The 14780-nt window shown below is 34.8% G+C and overlaps 1 long non-coding RNA gene across 1 annotated transcript; it reads right to left on the reverse strand.

Annotated features, from left to right (window-relative positions):
* Window positions 1–1467: 1467 nt before the first annotated feature.
* Window positions 1468–4132, reverse strand: LOC121175130 (uncharacterized). The gene is made up of 3 exons (XR_005892247.1): window positions 4071–4132; window positions 3579–3634; window positions 1468–1556 (listed from the first exon to the last, which is right to left on the reverse strand). It is a non-coding gene; the product is annotated as an uncharacterized lncRNA (long non-coding RNA).
* Window positions 4133–14780: the final 10648 nt, after the last annotated feature.

The following is a 14780-nucleotide window of genomic DNA, read 5'->3' on the forward strand; positions in this document are numbered from 1 at the left end:
GTACTTCCCTTGTGGTGGGAGACAGTCTCATGGGTCAAATCAGTGGGTGCTTTCCCAAAAGAACCGAAAGACCACTTCATGCATCATAGCAGATCGAATGCTACACGAACAAGGCTTTTTGTATCACTAGAGGGTAGATTTTTATTGAGGCTTTAGCAGATGTATTAGCCATAATATGGTTCCTAATTAAACTGTATTAGTTTTTTCTAATGAACCATATGTATGGGATCCTATCTATGTACAAAGTACCTCTGGTACTTCATCACTATTTACATAATGAAATATTTATATATTTTTGCCGATAAAAAAAAACCATGCAGATGATAGCAACACACTAACAGCAGTACCAGATATCACACAGATAACAGCATCAGACAATGATTCCAACCAAGAGGAAATCATGACTACAAATAGCAGAGGCAATAACAGACCAAAACGCAACACACACAGGCCCAAGTACCTCAGTGAGTTCGTATAAGGACCAGGGGAGCTGCAAGCCCGATAGTAGATTCTAGAATTCCTTCTACTTCGCGCTTAAAGCTTTTTCCACGTTTTACTTGATACCTGTGTGGTTATGCAATTTCAAAATTTTGTTATAACAACTTAGCAAAATATCTTGTATGAAATGGCTATAAAAAGGGGTAATGATGAAATAAAAAGATATGAGAATTATTCCCTGCAATTTAGCTTTTCTTTTATTCCAGTTAGCTATCAACTGGTCCGACCTTAGCTTTTCTTTTATTCCAGTTAGTTATCAACAGACTAATAGGAAAGAACAAAATACTAAACATTTATTTAATTAAATCTAATAAAAAATTTACTTCAATCACATTATTTAACAAAATACTTGCAAGGTACGGGTGTCTTCTAAGAGCTGGAGTGTTTGGCAGCCTATTATAAGGAAGTTTGAAGCCAAGTTTGCAAAATGGAAACAAAGAAGTCTATCTATGGGGGGCAGAATCACTCTCATTAATTCAGTTTTATCAACAAAGTGTACCATAATTCTATTTATCAACAACATTTTTTGATTAGGGTAGCAGTGCAGGGTTATTGTATTCTATTTAGATTGGCACGTGATTCGTAGGACCTATGGTTCTACTAGTCTGCTGGTTTCTACCTTGTATATTTAGTACCTCTGGTACTCACAGTTATTAATACAAATTATAATTTTGCTAATAAGAAAAAAAGATAATACAAGAGAGAGAGAAGGGCAGTGGCAGTCACAACATATATATAGAGAAGGGCAGCAGATAAAATTACAAAAACATTCAACACTAACAATGAACAAGTTATGAGAGTTTAAATCACAGTAAATACTTCAAAAATATCAGTCCAATGAAAGAAGGGTCATGTAGAGAGGCATGAACATATCAGTCCAATGAAAGAAAGGTCATGTAGACAGCCATAGCATAAGTTACAAATATACCAGTAATGTATACAACAACAATTTCAAATTAGTTTTCGAATCAAAGATATAAATACCTGACTTTGAGGCTTCAAAGATATAATCAAAGCGCTTCCACAGCAACGCCAATTAGCAGTAGTAAATGATAGCCCTAAAAAAACCCATACAGAAATTAGCCACAGTGTGTTTAAAGCCTTTTATCAACAATATGACTGTCACTTCATGGTGATACATTGACTCTCAAAAGACATTATACTTAGAGTGTATTTAAAGCCTTTTTCAGTCATTCTATCAAACAACTCATGGACAATTTTTTAAGAATACATATCATACATTGACTCTTTAACATAGTTGGGGAAGGCATCACAGGCCTAATGAGGGAAGCAGTCCGGAAGAATTTTTATAGTAGCTACAGGGTTGGAATGAAAAAGGAACCCACAAACATTCTGCAGTATGCAGATGATACTGTTTTTGTGGGTGACGCTACATGGGACAATGTCTTGGTGTTGAAGGCCATGCTAAGAGGTTATGAAATGGTCTCGGGCTTGAAGATTAACTATGCTAAGAGTCAGTTTGGTGTTATAGGGGGTGTTGTTACTTGGACCAATGAAGCAGCTCAAACCCTGAATTGTAGACAATTGGAAACCCCATTCACCTACTTGGGTATTCCAATTGGGGCTAAACCTTCTAGCAGTGTTGTGTGGGAGCCTTTAATCAAAAAATGTGAGTCTAAACTATCTAAGTGGGCCCAGAAAAACATATCACTGGGAGGAAAGATAACTCTAATCAATTCTGTTCTCAATGCTGTACCAATTTATTTATTATCCTTCTTCAAGATTCCACAAAGGGTAGTAAATAAACTGGTAGCCTTGCAAAGGAACTTTCTATGGGGGGGGGGGGGTACCAAGACCATAGGAAAATTTCTTGGGTAAAATGGCAGACTGTATACCTGCCCAAGTCTGAGGGGGGTCTAGGGATTAAAGATATCTCTAAATTTAATATAGGTTTGCTGGGAAAGTGGATATGGGCCTTAGCTTCTTATCTGCAACAACCTTGGGCCAGGATTATCAATTCCAAGTATGGAGCCAGGTCTGATTTTCAGTCAGCTCGTGTTCAAGGGGGGCATTCATACTGGTGGAAGGACCTAAGAAAGCTTTATCACCAGTCTGATCAAAGCATTTTTCAACAATGCATGAGCTGGAAGGTTGGGTGTGGGGATAAAGTCAGCTTTTGGAAAGATAAGTGGTTAGGGGAAGGTCCTACTCTTCAACAGAAATACAATCAGTTGTTTCTCATTAATAGACAGCAACCCGATCTTATTTCAATGATGGGAAATTTCTCTCAAGATAACTGGAGATGGGACTTGAAATGGAGGAGGAATCTGTTTGATGATGAAAGTGATCTAGCTGTCACTTTTATGGAAGAAATCAGCTCTATACATATTCAGAGGCATGTTAAGGACATCATGACTTGGAAAACTGATCCTAGTGGTGTTTATTCCACAAAGTCAGCCTACAAATTAATGATAACCCCCTCTACTCCAGGCTCTGAACTGAGATCCTCAACATTACTATGGAAATTGAAAATTCCCCCAAAAGCTGCAGTTTTCACTTGGAGGCTTCTTAAAGACAGGCTCCCTACTAGATCTAATCTCATAAGAGGAAATGTGATCATCCAGGACACTGTTTGTCCCCTCTATGGCCTAGAACAGGAGGAGGTGGGCCATCTATTTTTTAACTGTAAGAGGATAGTAGGCATGTGGTGGGAGTCGATGACATGGGTACAGGCTCAGGGAACTCTCCCAGCTTCTCCAGTGGATCATTTTCCTGTGGTGGGTTTTTAGAGGGCAGCACCAGAGGTGCTTTGTAACATCTTTTTCCAGTACCTCTTGTACTGTTTTTGACTATATTAATACATATATATATAATTTGCCTTCCAAAAAAAAAAACATATCATACCTCTATCCAGTCAAACTAAAGCAATAACTAATTAATTCAATTAAACAGGGACCAATTTAGATGTCAATCATTAAAGGTAGATGATGGCATTCAAAGAATGATAGCAAACCTTTCTATTTCTATTTTTTACACATTTAAAACTCAAACATATAAAATAAAAAATATATAACAAACTAACAATGATAAAGACAAAAAAAAAGGAAATATACACTCACCTCAGTTGGTGCTGCTGCCCATCATTTCACTCTCACAACAAATAGGAATCATGTACCTGCATGGAAGAAATAATCACACAACACACAATGATCAGAATAAGAAAATGCATATAATTAAGCATGATACAATATCAATATTGATGGAAGTAACAATGACTTGTCAAAAATTTGGATGAAATTCAAAATGTAAATCAAAGCTTTGTCCCTGAAACCCTCTATGTAAATCAAAGCTTTGTCCCTGAAACCCTCTATGTAAATTTGACAGCCTCGTCTCTCCTTTCCTGAAAACCCACTAAAAACTGCCTAACCCCCCCTGCTGTTACTCCATAATTTATTTTGCAATAACTGCTTAAGGCAGTTACATATAGTCCTAAATCACTACAGATTCAGTTACGATTAACCCTTTGTGCCTAACTAGGGTTTCGAAACATCACAACAGAGATAGACCATTGAACAATGGATTTTCATCATTAACATACAACAGAGACATACCTTCGATGGAAGCGCAGACACGAACTCCACAAACGCCAACTCGACAATGTGGTTGCAGTGACGGAAGCGCGGCCCAGTTTGTGACAAACACGAACTCAGGCAGAAGGAGAAACACACCCTGGGAGTACCCTTTCCGGGACTCTTTCCTTTCCTACTTTTCTTTGACCTGCGAAAGTGAGCAAATGTTAAAACGACGAACGCCTAATGTTAAAACGAAAGGACGTACCTCAATGGATAAGACGATCTCCACAAACACGATCTCCACAATGTGGTTGCAGTCACAGAAGCACAGGCGACTTTGACACAAGGAGAAAGAAGAAGAACAATAGGGTTCAAGCGCAAGGAGAAAGAAGAAGAACGATAGGGTTCAAGTGCGCAGGTTGTGCAATTTCAGAACTTTAATATATAATGATAACAACATCGGTTTTTTAAAAATAACCGATGTTAACATCGACTCGATAACATCGATTTTTACAAAACCGATGTTAGCAAAGGCATACTAAAATAACCGATGTTACTATGGAGTAGTTAACATCGGTTTTTCCAAAACCGATGTTAACTAAGTCTACTTATTTACAAAAATGCCACCGCGCTTTCGTTAACATCGGTTTTAGCTATAACCGATGTTAATTGGGCGATGTTGAAAGCTTTTTTTTAGTAGTGCTTCAACGCGACTGGAAGATCCTTGCATATGCTGCATGAAGCTGTCACTTCCGCATTTGTAAGTATGATCAAGGTCTCCAGTACCATGAAGGCGTCCCTTATGCTTTGGTCTTGCAGCTGCAATCCAACACCGACTCCTAAGTCTTTGTTCTTCAGGAGGGTTTAAGGGAGTGAGTTGGGATTCACCAACACTTGATGCAGCATCAAACCTAGCTTGAGATAGTCTAGCCTCAAATTCTTCCTGTAATTCATAAACAATTATTATTCCAAAAATATAATAAAAAGTATAAAGAATAAAAAAAAAGTGCAAGATAATGCTCTCACATGTGTCCGTCTAGATCTATCATCGATAAATTGACTAGTATCCTTTTGTAAATGAGTTTGTTGAAAGACCTCATCTACATATATAGATAAACCAAGATACTCTGACTATTAATAAACATTTAAAAATAAACATTAAGTGGTAAATTAAACAAGTACAAACAACTATGTATTATAATTTTAATGTACATACCAAGCGAATGACATGATTCTGCAAGCTGATAGAACCACCTGTGTGTATACACCCACCCTTTTTAGATGCCCGATTTTTTTTGCCTATGCACACTTGGAACGATACTCAGGTGCATTCCAATGTGATAACAGAATATTCCAAACACGATCTTCAATCCAATATGACCTTTTATTTTCATTTCGGGCATCCCTAAACATCTCAGAAAGTCTATGAGAAGCTTTCGAGTTAAAAGCTTTTTGTATTTCATTCTCTTCCTTGGGTCTCCAAACCAATTTTCTTTAAGGTATAACAAAGTAACGAAATTGTACACGATTAGAAAAATATGAATTTTACAATTTCAGTTAAAATAAAAAAATAACATTAGCATCAATTTCAACCTTTGAACTAATTCATTAACAAAAAATAATTTACCTTAAAACGCTGGAAAAAAAGTTCTTGATATTCTTTTGGAATCGCTTCCCATGTAGGCCAAGGCTGACCAAATTGTTGCCTAATGGATAAAGTGACAGCCTTTGCCGCAACCTTAGATGGATGAAACCTAAATATAAAAAATAATCAATGAAAACTGTAAAATCCATCTTATGTATCATATATAATGATAGTTATATAAATTTTGTAATACTTACGCTCCATTAATTAACATAACCATAGGACGATTATTAAGAGGGGGGTCTTCTATTGCCAAATTTACATCATCTTCATCTATAGGCAAATTGTCCACAGACGGAGATGGGGAAGGTGTGGATGTAGGTACTAGGGATGGTCCACGTGCATCAACGGAGGATGGAGATGGTGTGGATGCAGATACCAGAGATGGTCCATGTGCATTAACATGAGATGAAGATGGTCTAGCTTCAGTTGGAGGTGGAGATGGTGTAGGTGCAACATCGGGAGGCCTAACTAGGATAGACACAAAAGACGAGGATGGGGTAGATGATGTCAGACTATCTCGAGGTGGTAATAGTCAAACCACGCATCATTTTTTCTTCGCAGTTGTCCCTTTCCCATTGGAGTCATGTGACGTTGAGAAGGGTCAACGCCTAATCCTCTTCAGAATTGTAAACTTCAAAGTCATCTTCTAATTCCCCTTCATTGTCTTGTTCAATATTGTTTGATTTTCCATTCAAATTAGTTGATTCTTCTTTTTTTGTCAACAAATTAGCAGGGTTTACTTCTTCAACACCACCTCTTAAATCTTGCAATCTAGAAATACTTTCAACTTCAATGACTTTGTTGACATGTGACATTTCCTCAACTTGGTAAGGCACATCATCTTGTACATGATCGGATTCTATGTAACCCCTTGGCTTCATTTTAATTGCTACACACCAACCACGTTTGTCCCTTCTTGTTGCTGGATATGGCACATAATATACTTGCCTTACATTATGTGCACTGATGAATGGGTCAAACAAATTATATCTTTTATCCATTCGAATTTCCACTATGCCATATTTAGGATCTACCCTTGTTCCTCTACTCTTTGGATCAAACCAGTGACAATAAAATAATACTACTCGCTAAGGATAGGTTGTAGTATTATACTCTAGCTCATATATATGTTGAATGACACCATAAAAATCATCTGCAACTCCTTCTGTAAGGCCCTTTTCATGAACCCCACTATTTATCATTTTTTTCCCTTCACTCCATGCTTGAGTATGGAATTTGTACCCATTGACAAAGTATGTGTGCCATTCTTTAACATAACTCATGGGACCATACGATAAATCCTTTAAGTGTTGGTTTCTCACATTTGCAGGCTCATTTGTAACCTATGAATATAAAGAGTATGAACATGTATATTTTTTTTTACCAAAAAGTAGCAAAATAAAATATACAATAACATACTTACTTTTTGTTGGAACCAAGTAGGAAAATCCGCATGTAGATTATGAGTAGAGGCATTTGACTGGGATTGCAAGAATGAACTGTCCAAATATAAAGTTGCATGAGTCAATTAGGGGGGATAATGCAAAGATAAAACCATAATTATTGAATCCCAAACGACATACATTGTGAAACTTACTCGAGGTATGATTTAACTTCAATCAGTTAATCAACACATGAACATGGGCTGAGTCTTTCTCATCATCAGTTAATCAATGAATTAACTCTTTCCCAGAAAGACGACCTTGCTAGTCAAACACTGATAACATCGGTGGATGACTTTCAGCTTCAATTGCAATTTGATTCCTAACATTATGCGGTGACAACATAAAGTTATTGAAATAATGAGAACAAAAATAAGTCATCTCACGATATGCGTAAGACGCACAAATGGATCCTTCCACCTGGGCCTTATTTTTCACTGCTCGTTTAGAATTGCTCATGAATCTACAAATTTTAAAGAAAACCAAGTCATCTTCATGAGCATTAAAAAAAATGAATTTTAAAGAAAATACAATTATCATTTCACTGTCGTTCAAATGGATACATCCATCTGTATTGGACTGGTCCACCAAGTCGAACTTCATACGCCAAATGGATAAGTAGATGCTCCATTGAATCAAAAAATGCAGGGGGAAATATTCTCTCCAACTTGCACAAAATTAATGGAATATTTTGTTCCATTCTACTCAAGTCATCCCCCCATCAAAGTTGTAGAACACAAGTCTTTAAAGAAATGACTTATTTCAATAACTGGATTTAAAACATGTGGTGGCAATGAGCTAAAAGTAATAGGAAGTAAACATTTCATGAACACATGACAATCATGACTTTTCATCCCATGCATGGTTCCCTTATCAACATTGGCACATCTGGTTAAGTTAGAAGAATAACCATCTGGCATTCGTAGTTCTTTTATCCATTGACAGACTAACTTTGTTTGGTCTGGAGCTAGAGTGTAATTTGCTTTTGACTTTAATAACTTCCCGTTAGCTGCCGACTTCAACTCCAAGTCTTTACGCCTACAATAAATAGCTAAGTCCATCCTAGCCTTGTCATTGTCTTTTGTCTTACCACTGACATTCATAACAGTGTTGAATATGTTGTCAAAGAAATTTTTCTCTATGTGCAGTCGCAACAAATTATCTTTCCAATAAGAAAGATCCCAAAAGATACTTTTTTTGTCCAATGGTGTCACTCCCCATATCCATGTATATTTGGTGGTGGCAGACCAGTTTCTATGACTTTTGGCAAATCCCTAACCCTACGCCATACTTGTGTAGGTGTCAACATACACGGTGTCTCATCCCTTTCTACTCCTTTTTTGAAGGCATTTTTGTTCCTCCTAAATGCATGATCAGTAGGTAAGAACCTACAATGACAATCAAACCAAGAAGTTCCCCCCCCCCCCAATTTCCAATTGAAAGGCCTTTGTGTCCTCCATGCAATACGGATATGCTAGTCTACCATGTGTCCCCCAGCCAGACAACATCCCATAAGCAGGAAAATCATTAATAGTCCACATCAAAGCTGCCCTCATCATAAAATTTTGTTTTCTTGAAACATCGTAAGTCATAACACCACTCCATAATTTTTTCAAGTCATCAATCAAAGGTTGTAAATAAACATCAATACCAACCGTTGGATTAAATGGACCTGGTATGACACAAGTTAAAAACATATAAGGTTTAGTCATACACATTTTTGGAGGAAGATTGTATGGGGTAACAATGATTGGCCAACAGGAATAAGGTGAAGAGGATGCTTGAATATATGGGTTAAATCCATCTGTGCATAAATCGAGTCGCACATTTCGTGGATCAATAGCAAAATCTGCATGTACCTGATTAAAGTACTTCCACGCTTCACCATCAGATGGATGACGTAACATGCCCGAAGATCTTCTATTATCATAGTGCCATGACATTTGACTTGCAGTTTGTATTGATGCAAACAGTCTCTGCAACCTTGGCGTTATAGGCAAATAAAACATCACCTTTATTGGAACTGGTTTTCTGTTACTTGTTCCAATAGTCTTGGCACGATACCTGGGCTTGTTACAAAATTTGCATTCGGTTAATGCTACATCATTGTCATAATACAACATGTAGTCATCCACACAACAACCAATCCTCTTCGCATCATAAATTTTTTTTGGTAAGCCATCTTTTATAGGTGTTGCATCCAAAAGCATTTTTGAAATAAATTCCAAGCACTGGCCATAAACATTCCAATTGGACTTGCAAGCTAAGAGCCTCATGGATATTGATAATTTTGAGTCTGTAGAAGCAAAGCTTCATAGTGAATCAAAGGTGATTCAAATGTGTTTTGATGATAACAATGATGATAACAAAAGATGATGACAAAGGTGATGACAAAAAGCTCAAAGATCAATCAAAGTCAACTCAAATAAATCAAAGATCAATTAAGAACAATTCAAGAGTTCAAGATAAGAATCAAGAAGAATTCAAGACTCAAGAAGAAAGTCTAGAGACAAGAATCAAGATTCAAGGTTCAAGATCTCAAGAATCAGATCAAGATTCAAGAATGAAGAGAAGACTCAATCAAGATAAGTATTAAAAAGTTTTTCAAAACTTTGAATAGCACATGAGTTTTTGACAAAACCTTTTACCAAAGAGTTTTTACTCTCTGGTAATCGATTACCAGATTGTTGTAATCGATTACCAGTAGCAAAATTGTTTTGAAAAAGTTTTCAAATTGAATTTACAACGTTCCAATTATTTTCAAAAAGCTGTAATCGATTACAATGTTTTGGTAATCGATTACCAGTACCTTTGAACGTTGAAATTCAAATTCAAATGTGAAGAGTCACATCCTTTCACACAAAAGCTTTGTGTAATCGATTACACTAATTTGGTAATCGATTACCAGTGTTGTTTCTGAATAAATTAAAAGATGTAACTCTTCAAAAGGTTTTTGACTTTTTCAAATTAGTTTTAAGTTTTTCTAAAAGTTATAACTCTTCTAAATGGTCTTCTTGACCAGACATGAAGAGTCTATAAAAGCAAGGCTTTGTTTTGCATTTCTAGTATCTTGAATACTTTTCCAATCATTTCATTACAATCCTTTACAAGCCTTGAATCTCTTTGAACTTCTTCTTCTTCTTCTTTGTACCAAAAGCTTTTCAAAGTTTTCTGGTTTTCTAAACCTTGAAAACTTGTGCTATTCATTTTTTCATTCTCTTCTCCCTTTGCCAAAAAGAATTCGCCAAGGACTAACCGCCTGAATTCTTTTTGTGTCTCTCTTCTCCCTTTTCCAAAAGAACAAAGGACTAACCGCCTGAATTCTTTTGTGTCTCCCTTCTCCCTTGTCAAAGAATTCAAAACGACATAGTCTGAGAATTCTTTTGATTCTTCCCATTCCCTAATACAAAAGTGTTCAAAGGACTAACCGCCTGAGAATTCTTTTGTATCCCCATTCACAAAGTATCAAAGGTTTAACAGCCTGAGATCTTTGTCTTAACACATTGGAGGGTACATCCTTTGTGGTACAAGTAGAGGGTACATCTACTTGGGTTTGACTGAGAACAAGAGAAGGTACATCTCTTGTGGATCAGTTCTAGTGGAGGGTACATCCACTAGGGTTTCAAAGAGAACAAGGGAGGGTACATCCCATGTGGATCTTTGCTTGTAAAAGGATTTTTACAAGGTTGGAAAAGAAATCTCAAGGACCGCAGGTCGCTTGGGGACTGGATGTAGGCACGGGTTGTTGCCGAACCAGTATAAAAACTCTTGTGTGTTTGTTTCCTTCTTCCTTACTCTTTTACTTTCCGCTGGGCATTTAATTTCTGCTTTTACTTTCTGTTAAGTTTCTCTTCTACTCTATATTCTCTTAACAAAATAAGTAAAAGCCTTAGAAGAGTAATTTTTAACTAGTAAAGGTTTAGGAATAATTAATTCAACCCCCCCTTCTTAATTATTCTGAGACCACTCGATCCAACAGAGTCTGTTGCCCCTTCGTACAATGACAATGGTTCATTCGCCTCCACCAATAAATTTTAAAATCTTTGAGTATCTTTATTTGGAGGTTCTTCCATATTATTTGAGTTTGGAGCTTCAAATGTTTGAGGTTGTCTCAGAGCATCACTCACCATGTCTTGCATTAATATAAATTGTTCATGTTGAGTCACATATTCTGGACTAGTAGAAGCATCCATGTAATTGTTGCCCTCATTTAAATCAACATGCGGCATGTCTTCACCATGATTAGTCCAAATCCAATAATTAGGCTTGAATCCATTTTTATAAAGGTGAACCTTCACAACCATATCCTCCAAAATCCTAGTGCATCACATTTAACACAAGGACATCTGATCCCCCCATCATTCTCATAACAATCTTGCTGACTAACTTTTCTTACAAACTCTTCAACCCCTTCGACAAAAGACTCTTTCAACCCGCTTCTACCACTATAGCATCTATCATACATTCAACGACGATTCCAAGAAATATTGTTCATATTCTATATATTTAATAAAAAATTAGGAACCTTGATAAAATGGCATACATATAATGCTTGAGTTTGTAAATGAACAAAGCATGGAATATAAATAACATAATCACAATAAGAAATGTGCTTAACACATTCAAAATACAAAATTTCAAGCAACTAGATTAAAAAACCTCAACTAGCATACATGTGAGTAATGAAGTGATCACCCAACACAATCTTAACTATGAAGTTGAGAGTAAGAGAGAAACAAAAACGTTTTAAAATGGTTAGAAATTTTTCTATCTAACAATGCTTATCATGGGAAATTACATTAAATGTGTAGAAACAATTTTTATCATGTAGGTGACATTCTTATGACAGTTTTTAGGGGAATAAATTAAGAAGTGGCATATAAATGAGACCATGGCCATAAGAAGAAGATAGATTACGTCAGCAAATGAACAATGAGAAATTTATAGGCTTACCATTATCCAAATTATGTTGTCTAGATTTTGTTGCATCATGTCCCTAAAAAAGAAAAGTGAAGTGCTTATTTACATTACATTTAAAATTATTTTTTCTCATTATTCCACATATTAATATAAATTTATAACTACAATTAATTTAAAAGTATATTTTAATTATATCTAATGATTTAAAATTATTTTTTTAAAAATATTTTATGCAATACTAATATAAAGAAATGACAATAAATTATTATATATAATAAGTTTTTGACTTTTACTATAAATATTTTAAAAAAATAATAACGATAACAATGATTTTTTTTATTAAATCATAGTGTCAATTTTTTATATTCATAGTCATTAAACTTTTAATTTTATATTAACTTTAACACAAAGATATATGCTAAGTGAAGATAAATATAGTGAGTCTTTAATGAATGAAAAAAATTATAATGAGTCTGTATACGTGAAACCGTGAAAATGACAAATAAACATTAATTGTGATGGTTGATGAAGAACCTAAACGGACAAAAGGGTGTTAAAATATCATAACTTCTAATACTAGACAAGTTCACAATATTGGTTCATTTTTGCACCAAAGGAACTAGAAATAGTAAAATACGGATTATGTATGCGACGCGGAGCAATGAACAGATCATACTTAATGATGTTTCCAGTAAAACATTAAATCAATCCTAAAATTATAATTAGTTATTATTTCAATACTTCAAATAGGTACTTAATTAATTTAGAAATCATTTTTCAAAAAATACAATAAATATTATTTAGTACTTGATTAGTTAAATAATACAATAACTTTTAAAAAATCAATTAGTTAAAAAAATACTTTTAACAGGATTCAAAATAAAAAAATACTAATCATTTCAGTTGAGTGAGAGTCTCACAATTTCGTTCCTTGTTTTCTTTCTTTGTTTCTTTTCTTTTTACGTTGGGCACTCCAGTGATGGGAGAGAGAAAAAAAGAAGCAAAATAGTAATAATAAAATCCTTGAATTTAGGAAGAAAGGGATAGGAAATGAGTACAAAACAAAAGAAATGGATGTTGTAAGAAAGAGATTGGGAGGGGTTTGACTTTTTGAGAGTTGTAAGAAAGATAGATTGCATCACAATGGAAAAATAATGGAACCCTTGCAAACTTGTTGGTTCGTTTAATTAAATATTTTTTATTTCTTTCAAATCAAACCCTTGCAAACTTGTTGGTTCGTTTACAGATAAAGAAAACAAAAAAAAACAATAAAATAATGAGATTTACACTTTTATATTTTAGTTTAATTCAATAATGTATCTCATTTTATTGTTTTTAATTTTTTTCCACCTTACCTTAGAGAAGTAAACACATATGCTAGATTTTTTTGGCAGAAAAAGAGCTGCAACAAATTTACGTGCTAAGGAGGCAACAGATTCTAATAATTTGGCCCATAAAATTCCCTAATTCCTTGCTGTTTGGGCCTAGAGAAAATCTCTTAATCATGCCATAGTTTCTGATAAGGAAATATTGACAAATTATTGACATTGACGCACCAACATGTGCCTTCATACTGGCGTTTTGCCAATAGGTTGGGAGTTACTAATTCCTAGCTACCTACGTACTAATTCCACCAAAATATTGTGTGGACTCACGTTAATTTTTTAATCATCATTATGTTCGAATTATCTATCCCAATTCACGTTAGTATTTCTCATGAATGTAAAGGCATTTTAGATTTTCATTCTATTATGTCTAACTCTAAGGCTTATCTATCCCAATTCCCGAACTCTTCGGTTAGTTCTTTCAAGTACCAACCAAATCATGTTGCTCACTCCCCAACCAGAACATCAAGCTTTTATGAAATATATATAGAAATTTTACAATGTAAGTGCAAGGCAGATGCTATAGATACCCTATGTAATATCTAGAGAGTAAAGCACAATAAACAAAGATCACAAACAAACATGGAAAAGAAACCAATAACTACACAGCTACACAACCATCTATGAAACATCATACAAACAAAAACATCAACCACAGACATAAAAAGGAATGACAAAGTTCAAATAAAAGAGGCTTACACTGAATCTCCTATTGTTAAATCCTCAACCACCAAACAACAATTGTTGTAACTTTGTTCGCAAATTTCACCGTCAAATCTAAACGGAAAGCCTGTCATATTAACAACAACAACAACATAGAGACTAACATTAGTTTTTGTATTAAATTAGTGTATATATATGTGGACTAATTAATTAACTATAACTTTATGAAAGCATTTACATCATACATGTCTGCTGATTCTTCAATGTTCTTTCTTCGAAATTATATAGGTGGGAAGGACAAGGGGCTTATGATAGATGAAGAGGAAACAAAAGGAATTGGTAATGTTTTTCAGTATTGACTGATGACTGTTAAGTTCAGCATTGTATAGTCACTACTAAAATAATAGGTTTTAACATCATCCTGTTAGATAAAAACCAATGTTACAAAATATATAGTGGTATTTTTGTAAATAAAATATTATTATTAATATTGGTGTTAAAAAAACCGATGTTAACAACACAATTTTAACATTGGTTATTTAAAAACCGATGTCGTCTAATCACTTACAATATTGGTTTTAAAAAAACCGATGTTAACATGATGATTTTAATATCATTTTTAAAAAATTAATGTTGTGAGTACTTAAACCACATCGATGTTCAGATAATCGATGTTGATGTTTTTAAATAA

Source organism: Glycine max, chromosome 7, assembly GCF_000004515.6.
Source record: "Glycine max cultivar Williams 82 chromosome 7, Glycine_max_v4.0, whole genome shotgun sequence".
NCBI classification, from domain to species: Eukaryota; Viridiplantae; Streptophyta; class Magnoliopsida; order Fabales; family Fabaceae; genus Glycine; species Glycine max.